Raw genomic sequence first — 11,500 nt, 5'->3', positions numbered from 1 at the left:
CCACGTGCTTTATATACATGTTGCTGCTGATTGGACTGCAGTTCTGACACACCCACCAAACAAGAGAAAACGTATCTCAAACCCCGTTGCACACCGGTGCACGCCGTTTCCAGGAAACATGACGTTCAACCCGGAAACCGTAGCAAAACGTTGCGCACCGTTTTGAACTTGAACATGCCCCTGTTCTCCACTCATTACCTGTATTAACTGTACCTGTTTGAACTTGTTACCTGTATAAAAGACACCTGTCCACACACTCAATCAAACAGACTCCAACCTCTCCACAATGGCCAAGACCAGAGAGCTGTGTAAGGACATCAGGGATAAAATTGTAGACCTGCACAAGGCTGGGATGGGCTACAGGACAATAGCCAAGAAGCTTGGTGAGAAGGCAGCAACTGTTGGCGCAATTATTAGAAAATGGAAGAAGTTCAAGATGACGGCCAGTCTCCCTCGGTCTGGGGCTCCATGCAAGATCTCACCTCGTGGGGTATCAATGATCATAAGGAAGGTGAAGGATCAGCCCAGAACTACACGACAGGACCTGGTCAATGACCTGAAGAGAGCTGGGAACACAGTCACAAAGAAAACTATGGAAGCTTGTTTCCGCCAATGAATAATAAATAAATAAATAATAATAATTGTGACTTTTTATCTCACAATTCTGACTTTTTTTTCTCACAATTGCGAGATATGAAGTCAGAATTTTGAGAAATAAAGTCGCAATTCTGAGAAATAAAGTCGCAATTGCGAGATATAAAGTCAGAATTGCGTGTTATAAAGTCGCAATTCTGGCAAATAAAGTCGCAATTGCGTGTTATAAAATCAGAATTGTGAGATATAAACTATTCTGAGGTAAAAAAAAAAAAGTCTGTCTTTTTTTTCCTTAGAATTCTGACTTTATAACACGCAATTGTGACTTTATATCTCGCAATTCTGACTTTATAACACGCAATTCTGACTTTATAACAGGCAATTCTGACTTTATTTCACGCAATTCTGACTTTATATCTCACAATTCTGAGAAATAAAGTCAGAATTGCGAGATGTAAACTTAGTAACATACTATGCCGTCATAGATTAAAATCCTGCAGCGCACGCAAGGTCCCCCTGCTCAAGCCGTCACTCACAGTTGAAGAGTACCTATGATAAAAATTACAGACTTCTACATGCTTTGTAAGTGGGAAAACCTGCAAAATCGGCAGTGTATCAAATACTTGTTCTCCCCACTATATATGTATATATAATAACACATTGGTACCATTTAAATCATAATATAGAATATTACTTTTTCAAATAAGTAACTCACATTTACAATTGAAAACCCTTCGGTTTCGAGTTCTTGAGCTTGTGAGCATAATGGCTGTAGGCTACATCACTTTTCTGTGATGTACAAGTCCCACCCTAAGATTTAGGTTTCAAAAAGTTCATAATACTCATAATAAATCAAATAAAACCCATTTGCGTCAGTGGAATCTGGTTGCACTCGCTGTTTGTTGTGGATAAAATAACTTAACCTCATGCCTGTGGTGGATTTGCTGTACCCTGGAGCTCACAGGTACCGTTGCCATAAACGCTGCCGTTGTCATGACAATAATTGCACTCCTTTCATGGTATAACACATTTGGCATCGCATGCCAGCTTTGTTGGCAATAAGTACTTGTATACACAATATCAAAAATTCCTTCGTCATTGTTTCTCCTGGTGCCATTTCAGTTCTGCTTTGTGACATTACCTGAATTTTGTAACCTGAATACAGTAATGTACTACTAAAAAATAAATGTCATGTCAGTTCTGTGAGAACTGCGCATCAGATATTCGACATCCACAATGCGCTTTGAACACATTCAAATTTTAAGTAGGAATTTAGATTTTTGATCCTGATTAATACTTAAATAATTATAGCCATTCAAATCTATTTTTAGATTTATTTTATATTAGACTTGTGATTTTGAGGACATTGTTGTATCCTATATATACTGTATATATATATATATATATATACATAGTGTATTTTCACGTCTGAATATCAAGTGACAATATAATTTCAGCAAGATTCTTTTGTGCTACCTCTACAGAAAATTAAATATTCTTTAAAAGGACTATTATGCTGTCCTCAAATGCAAATTTGACGTTATCTTCTGTACTGTGTGTTGCACAGTTGTGCATGTTAATGACTGTGTGCCAAAAATAGACAAAAGCAACAAGTCCTTTCAAGCTGAAAGTTGAATCTTTAGATCAAAGACAAGCAGGTCTGTGAATAAATACACTAATTTGTGTTCGTCTTCCTTGAAAATAAATATCTTGTTGACTTGTATTCCTATTCATTTTATTGTATTTTTTATTTGTTTAAATGTATTTATGTTGGAAACTAAGACACTGAGAAAACATGAAAATTTTTCTAATTTGCTTCAACATGGCCTTATACAAAGCGAAATGATTTTATATATATATATATAACATATGTTGTCATAACTTATTGATCATATCATTTTAACAGTGTGTGTGTATATATATATATATATATATATATATATATATATATAAATACATACATACATACATACATACATACATACATGGGTAATTATGTCATTATTTACTCAGCATCATATTGTTCCAAACCTGTATTACTTTTCATTGCTTCTTTTGAAAAATGTCTTTTTTTGTTGTTGTTGTTGCATACATTAAAAGTGACTGAGGTCTAATATTGTTTGGGCCCCAAAGTTCTTCATAAGTATCTTCTTTTATGTTCTTCTATAAGTCACAGGTTTCTTATAACATGAGGGTCAATGATAGAATTTTAAAATAAGTGGGTGAATTATTCCTTTCAGACACTAAGCATGGAGAAAAGTCTAGAAATGAGAACTAGTAGGGAAAAACGTTGAAAACAAACTGTGACCTAAAAGAGTTTAGACACTGGTCACTAGAGGATCTGGACTCCTCGGCACCACAATATTTAGCTCACTTACCTAAGAGCCGCCTTTTTTTCTTTGACGTAGTGCAGTTGCGTCAAAGTATCAGTAAATAGAAAGACCAACTTTGCCATGACATTTCAGTTGTGCCAAATGAAATTACAGCTCTGCCAGTTCTCATTCCCTTTCAGAGAAATTCATGCAACAACATTTGTTTTTAATGCCTATGGGAATCCCTGTGATGACTGCAGTCCTGTCTGAGGCCACGCTTGACTAAACGAGTAAAACACAAGTAACCAATTTTCAAAGTCACCCTCAATCAATCACAAATCTCTTATTTGCATCTGTAGAATTCCATGGAACGAGTTCAGTTTTATGCGGCACTTTTGATGTTTCTTTATTACACAATTTTTAAGAACCTTTCATTTCACAGGCATTATGTCATGAGGAAATGACTTTCACCAAAAATATTTGTCAAGAAACTCCTTCTAGACTCTGAAATATCCATACATGCAAGGCAGATCACATGCGGAGCCAACGACTAATTGACGTGTGTGTGTGTGTGTCGTGCCATTCAACTTCCCTTTTCATGCACGTAAACACATAATCCAGTGAAGTTCTGAGGAATCGCCTTCAGACAAATAAAGCATACAACCTATAAAAACAGATGATATGGGACTTTACTAAACATCTGGTTTCTGCTCTTTCATTTCAATCACTCATGTGGCTTCTCAGCTGAGTCAGCTGATATCAATTGGACATACTGGCGACATCTTTGGCATTATTCAATCGTGGGCTTGATCAAGATATGGGACATTTTGGAATAGACGCAGAGAAAATGCTTAAATTAAAATATTATATTAGCAATGGAATGCTTCTCTATTAATAAAACCTGCCCAAATTTGTAGACAACGAACCCTGTCATGAATGAGGTTTGATCGAGATGTAAAACATTATCGCTCTCTCTCTTTCTCTCTTTCTCTCTAAATACCGTTCTAAAGACAGGGCTTTTGAGATGCATTTTTCAAAGTTCAGCTACTTCTGACTTCACTTGCTGCGCTCATGTTTGAGATGTTCATTAATTGAGTCGGTAATCTCCATGTAATGTTATTAATTCAATAAAATGTTTTATTCAAATGACAGCCCTATAGTTGTAATGCAACCAGGCTTGGAAGCAGTTTAACTACAGTAACTATTAGGTAACAACTGTTGTGTTCACACTTACAGTGAAGCCAGTGTGGTAACTTGACTCTCAGAAGTACTGGCGTAAATCTAACAGCATTACAACTCGGCCTCCTAGTCTGAGTTGGATTGCTAGGATTGGATTACATTAACAGATGTATAGGCTGACTAAGCAACAAATCTTCTGGTAGGCCTTGAACATTGTGTATTAGTGAAAGTCTGTCCCCACCTGCCAAGAGATTTATAGGTCCAATCCAGGTGCGGTTGACGCCATTTCTTTTCTTCACTGGAGCAAATATGACTCATTGAGGATTAGTTCCCCCAAACTGAAAACTGCCACTATTTACTTATCCTCAAGTCATTCCAAAACTCTATGATTTTCATTTTCCCATAGAAAAATGAAAGGAGAAATTGTGAAGAATGTCCAGGTTGCTTTTTTCCATGCTGTTAATACGAATGGGGGCAAAAAGACACAAAACACCATAAATATTCCAAGTCTTCTGAAGCCAAACGATTGAGAAACAGACAAAAACAAAGTCTCATTCGCTGATAGTCTTTTTGCACTGATCATTGAGTTGAACCAATCCCTCAATCATAGTGAACTGCATCAACAACAAAAAAAGATTCCACTCAAAAGAACAATTTGTTCACTAATTTCCCTTTTATGTCGCTTACTCATCCAACTGTGTAATAATGCATCATGTTGTTCAAACCGTGCCAGACTTATAAACTCTAATGTCTTACACCTGAGAAACACCAGTATCCAAACCACTTTAATTAAATTAATGAGTATGATGTCTTGTCTGACACATGCGCCTGAAGGGTTTGTGACCTGCTCTTTTCTTTATAAGGGTTCTTATACGTGATTTTTGAAGCTATCGTCCCAGTCCTAGAGCAGAAAACACGGAGCTACATTGTTGTGACTTTTGCTCTGTACCTGTTCCAATAAGTCCCTTGATCCAGCTTTACCCAAAGGTACATCATATTGAATTATCACCAGCAGACCAAATGGCCACCAGCTGGTACTTGCGCCCTGAAATGGGGCAGTGCATTTATCTCTCATTTAGTAAGTAAAGATATCCAATTAGAGTGGAACATACAGCTGGCCCACTCTAGTAGTGCTCTAAGATGTTAACACCTATGCGGTGATTCCCAACAATGGCAATATAAGCAAGAGCCAGGTGATACATGGACATATTTTGAGTTGGTAAACCTGCTGGACAGAAATTACAATTTGTTTGTTTTTTGTTTTGTCTTTTGACTTTTTTATTTTTTTTATTTATTTAACGGCTTAGCATATTCAAATAATGTTATTTTGTTATTGTATTGTTATTGTATAATAACAAGAAAATCTAAAGATAATTGAGTTATTATTTATTAATTTATTGTTATTAACGCTTGACACATTCAGCTGAATTCTTAAGTAAAATGAAAATAAATAGATTATATAGATTATTAGTGATATATATTATATATATACAGCATTTCACTAAAGTTAGTACACCCCTCACATTTCAGCAAACATTTTAGTATATCTTCTCAAGGGACAATACTATAGAAATGAAACTTGGATATATTTTAGAGTAGTCAATGTGCTGCTTGTATAGCAGTATATATTTACTGTCCTCTGAAAATAACTCAATATACAGTAGGGCTGTCAAAATTGCTCAAAAATGACGTTCGAATATTCCCTCTAAAAAACACACGAATATTCGAACTATTCGAACATCTGGTTGCGCATTTTGTCAATGACGCGCATTACGTCAATAACAGGACAAATTAATACAAAGAGACATAACTACTTGTATAGGTAGTTTATTTAGTTTAAACATATTTGACAAGGTATTACCTACACAAAAACAAGTAAATCACCTAATGGCCAAGACCGCAGACCTCACTTTCGCTCACTCGCACTCGCAGGCACTCTCTCTCGCCCTCACGCTCATGCTGCGTTCACACCAGACGCGAATAGAGCGTCTGGCGCGAGTGATTTCAATGTTAAGTCAATGTAAAGACGCGTTTACGCGCGTCTGGGGGTCTTGCGGCGCGAATGAGGCGTCACGCTCTTCGCGCGTCAATTTCGCTTTTGACGCGCGAATGGATTCAAAATGTTCAAGAGTCCAACTAGACGCGGTAGACGCGAATCCGACATTGAACGCTCCGCGCGAGCTGTGCTGTGGTAAACATAGAACTTGTCCTTGACATGAAACGGTAAATAATCAAACCAGTGGAAGCCTGCAGTGCATGAAACTGCTGTATCTAACCTACCTTATTCATGCAATATCTATTCAGTCAGTACAGTAGCCTACACTTTAGTAATGTTTCTGTTTAACGTTAACGCCTTCTTCCTGTGACCTGTCCCCACTCGGAAAGCAGACCGCCTCGCCTCTGCTACCGCGGGCGTTTTTCCACATTCTAATTTTAATTTTCACATTCGAAATTCTGTTTTTTAAAACTATTCGAATATATATTCGATATTTAGAATATTCGTTGACAGCCCTAATATACAGCCATTATTGTCAAAATAGCTAGCAACAAAAGTGATTACACCTTAAGTGATAATAGCTGTACGTCGTTTAACTGAGTTACAGTATTGGCCAGGGTCAAGACGGGTTCCACTCGGAACAGGCCTCGCATGGGTCAATCCCAATCCCGTCGTCCCAGAAGGAAGCCTCTTCTGAAGCTGGCTCACAAGAAAGCCAACAAACAGTTTGCTGAAAGCAACCTGTCCAAGAGCATGAATTACTGGAACCATGCCCTGTGGTCTGATGAGACTAAGATAAACTTGTTTGGCTCAGATGGTGTCCAGCATGTGTGGCGACGCCCTGGTGAGGAGTACCAAGAAGATTGTGTCTTACCTACAGTCAAGCATGGTGGTGGTAGCACCTGGTACTGTGCTGGTGGTACTGGGGAGCTGCGCTTCATTGAGGGAAACATGGATTCCAACATGTACTGTGACATCCTGAAGCTGACATGATGCGCTCCCTTCAGAAACTGGTGCTCACACAACATATTGACACTTTGGACACAGTTCTGACATGTTCACTTTTGTTGCCAGCTATTTTGACAATAATGGCTGTGTGATGAGTTATTTTCAGAGGACAGTAAATATATACTGCTATACAAGCAGCACATTGACTACTCTAACATATATCCAAGTTTTATTTCTATAGTATTGTCCCTTGAGAAGATACACTCAAATGTTTGCTGAAATGTGAAGGGTGTACTCACTTTCGTCACATGCTCTTTTGTTCTTAAAAGTGTCAAAAAGTCCCAATTTTATCAGGGATGTCAATTTTTGTTAAATAAATGTCATTATTAATCTTTTGACTAATAGTCAGATTTTTTTTAAAAAGGAAAAGAAACTTAACTGTGGAAAAGATAAGAAGGTCCCAAAAAAACAAATTTCGCTTTTCTTTACAATTTTTTTTTTTTTTTTTTTTTGCCTTACCAGGAAGTTAATAACTCTTATGCGGTCTTAATCTTATGTCATGTTTTGTTATCCAGTGCACACCTACAACAACTGTAGCTTCTGTTCTAAAGCTGGCAACAGACATCTAGCAGCTTTATTTGATGAGGGAAACACGTGTGTGTTCTGAATTTCTCAATTAAATGACATTTGATAAGTTAATCCTTAAGTTTGTGGCTTTGGGTTCTGGCAGGATAGTCAAGCATAATTAAGTTGGAAAATAAATCCCTCACTTTTTATGAGATGTAATGTTTAGACATGACTGTAATTCTAGAGTCACATGATTTGAATTAAAGGGGTGGTTGATTATGATTTCACTTTTTTAACTTTAGCTAGTGTGTAATGTTGCGTAACGAGCATAATGAGCATAAACATCATCTGCAAAGTTACAATGCTCAAAGTTCAAAGCAAAGGGAGATATTTTCTTTTTAAAGACTAACAAACGGCTGGTAGGGACTAGGCTACACGACATTCCTCCAGGGTTGGTGATGTCAAGAATTTACATAAAACCCCGCCCCCTGAACACGATTTATAGATTATCAAGACAGAATATGCTAATCAATGACTAGAAGATAACTACACATAAGCTGCATAAATTCATCAACTAACCATTCAGAAATGTCATGTTGCATTCTACATGTTGTCACTTCTTCTCGAGTCTCTCCATCATTGACTCCAGTTTGAACATAAAAGGCTAAAAGTTTTTGCAGTTTTCAGTGCATGTCCGTGTGAGGTAATCGAAGCTGCGAACACGTGAGCTCTTGAAGCTCCGCCCTCTGTGTTGGGAGCATCAGCTCATTTGCATTTAAAGGAACAGACACAAAACGGTGCGTTTTTGCTCACCCTCAAAAAGTGACAATTTTAACATGCTATATAAAAATATGTGTGGGGTATTTTGACCTAAAACTTCACATACACACTCTGGGGAAGAGTTAGGTTTAGCTCAAAATACCCCACAGATATTTTTATATAGCATGTTAAAATTGTCACTTTTTGAGGGTGAGCAAAAACGCCTCGTTTTGTGTCTGTTCCTTTAAATGCAAATGAGCTGATGCTCCCAATCAGAGACTTATTTTACATCTTGTGAAAAGGGCATTATACCACCCCTTTAAAACTAGATTTTTACATTCTCTGAAGAAAACAAGAGCGGTGCCTGCCATGCAAAGCACGCTAAGGAGTTCTGAGAGATTTTTAGAGTAAATTCTTAGTGCTATTTTTACATTTACCTTTGCAGACATCGTATGCAGCTGTCTTATAGTTAATCTTTAAAAATACTGATAAATAATTTAAAGTCGACATGAAACAGAAGTTGCGATAGTCTTTTCTTCCACTATTGCAATGTATATCTGAGTGAATCGGCTTCTTGCGCAAGAAAAAATGTTGGGCGGGACTTAATTTTGTGCATTGGGAATTGGCTGAATGGTTGTGGTTTTCCATTGGTCGATCTCATGTGAGTGACAGCTTGTCCCGCCGTCACGCTAGTAAACACGCCATCAGAGAAGAGAAGAGATGTCGCTGAAAGAAGGAGGGGAGGGAAGTTACTTTGGTTAAAGATTACAAGGTTAATAAAAATAAAAAGTTTTTTTTTTTTTATAAATATTGCAATATTATTCCATAAAAAACAAGAATTTGCATTTTTATTCCATAATGATTTAAAAAATAATTTGCCAATTACATAATTAGCCTACATAATGGCAATTATGTTCAAAAATGGCAAAAAAATTCGTTGTGACAATAAAAACTGTACTAGTGTGTTTTATTGCCTTGACAGCAACCAGCAAGTTTCTAGTAGCCTACTTACTTGTGACTAAACCATCCCAAATGTGCTATCTGACAGCTATAAGTCTTTTTCTCTTGGGACAGAGCCATTAAAGTAGTTTATGATCAGTGGTTTATGCTGGTGCCACGCATTATCTGGATGGGGAAGTCTTCACACAAATCAAGTTCAGCATTTGTGATGTTTTTTTTGTTTTTTTTTGGGATCATGTGAACCAAGGCTTATCAGCCTCGCCACTGTCCAATGTGTTTTAAATTGAGAACAACAAAATAAACGGTTTAACAAATTAAGGTAAGGCAATACGCCAGAACGAACCAAGAAAAACGGTTGTTTTGGTGATGTTGGGGAGGTTGCTTTTCTCTGCTTTGCTCATAAATGAGTGAAAGTGGCTGGTTTTCTCAATCAGTGTGACCTCTTTTTCAAGGAAAGATGAGGGGAAATATTCTAGGAGGTGACAATGTTGCCGTTGTCTGGATATTTCTCTTGTATTTCTTGACTTGAATAAGGAATGTTGGTCTGACGTTTGTTATGCCTCGTATATAAGAATTTCAGTTCTTGACCCAATATTTTAAGCTGAAACAGTGCACCAAATGACATTGCAAATGCCCTGGGAGCAGACTATTGAAGATGGATAGTTATTTGGGTGGGCTCTAGTAAATCATTTTTAATGAAATATCTCTCTTATTGACGGGGAGCACATTTAGACCTTGTTCAAATTACACTTATTACAGTTGCATACCAACTCTTGTCTTTCTGCGCTCTCCTCCTCTTTGGGAACACCCTGCTCAAGCCCCCCAACATGTGGTATTGCTTATAGCAGTACAATCTGATGTATTACTGGGAACATGCAGTAGCTTAAGAGAGGCTTTGGTCTCAAAAATAGTGGCAGCATTTATCTCCAAAAATACTTGGTTAAATATTTGTGATACATATCTTCAAAATAAAAAAAGATATATATATTTTTTATTATATTATATGTTTTGACAATTATTATAACTATTTAAAATAACTGTTGTCTATTTGAAAATATTTTAAAATGTATTTTATTCCTCATTCCTCATTATTCCCAATTTTCAGCATCATTACTCCAGTCTTTAGTGTCACATGAATGAAATGATATTTTAAAATATATTCAAATAGAAAACAGTTATTTTAAATTGTAATATTATTTCACAATATTACTGTTTTTGTTTGTATTTTTAATCAAATAAATGCAGCCTTGGTGAGCATACGAGACTTCTTTTAAAATATATCATAATATATATATATTTACAGTATATACACTTTATATACATATATTTATATATATAAATAATTGTAATATATTTTATATATTGATCTACTATTCATAATATTTATCTTTAATTATTAAAATATCTAAATATCTAATATATATATATATATATATATAAAATACATTTGTTACAGAATATAGGCCTAGTATTCTGCAACAAACAGACTATAACTGTTTTCTGCTATTTTTCTGACCCTACAACAAACATGTCCTCTTAATCTCTGAAAAATTCCCTTCACGTGTTCTAGGGGCTCAGCAAGGGCTGATGGGAAACATACATTTTTGAATAGACAGTCATCATAAGCCTGGAGGGTTAAAATAAGTCTCTGAAGAGTCTGAAAGCCCCTGTGTTTTCTTGGTAATGCGTGAGCTCTAGAGGGACAAGTGATGAAGTGATGAAGTGATGCATTTTGAGTGTTGAGGGAAATGAAATTGGAAGATTACAGCGGCTTGATTAAATTAGTGTCTGTCATGGAAGTGAAAAATTAGCCCTCTGTCTGATCTTAAGTTACACATCAATATCAAGAAAAACAGGCAACAGAAAATAAAAGACCATTAAGTTATCACTCATGCACAGATGCACAAGGGGGAAAGACGTGAAACTTGTGACAACCTGGTGAGAGCAGGAGAAAGAGGAAAAAGCTGTAATAATAGATGAAATCATTATCAGAGGAATGACAGTGCATTAGTTCATAGAGCGGACATACCCATAAAACAACACTTGTTGGAGAAAGAGTGCAAGAGATTAGTTAAAGGTCGGCACTGAACACTGTTCTGTAAGAAACGCAACAAATAAACGCAGAGAAACGTTGCCCTGCAGTAGAGGAGAGGGGGGGTAAGATGTGCCAGTTTTGTTTTGCTCA

The sequence above is a fragment of the Rutilus rutilus genome, assembly GCF_951802725.1.
Source record: "Rutilus rutilus genome assembly, chromosome: 23".
NCBI classification, from domain to species: Eukaryota; Metazoa; Chordata; class Actinopteri; order Cypriniformes; family Leuciscidae; genus Rutilus; species Rutilus rutilus.
The sequence above is the reverse complement of the archived record's forward strand: the minus strand, read 5'-3'. Positions refer to the sequence as shown.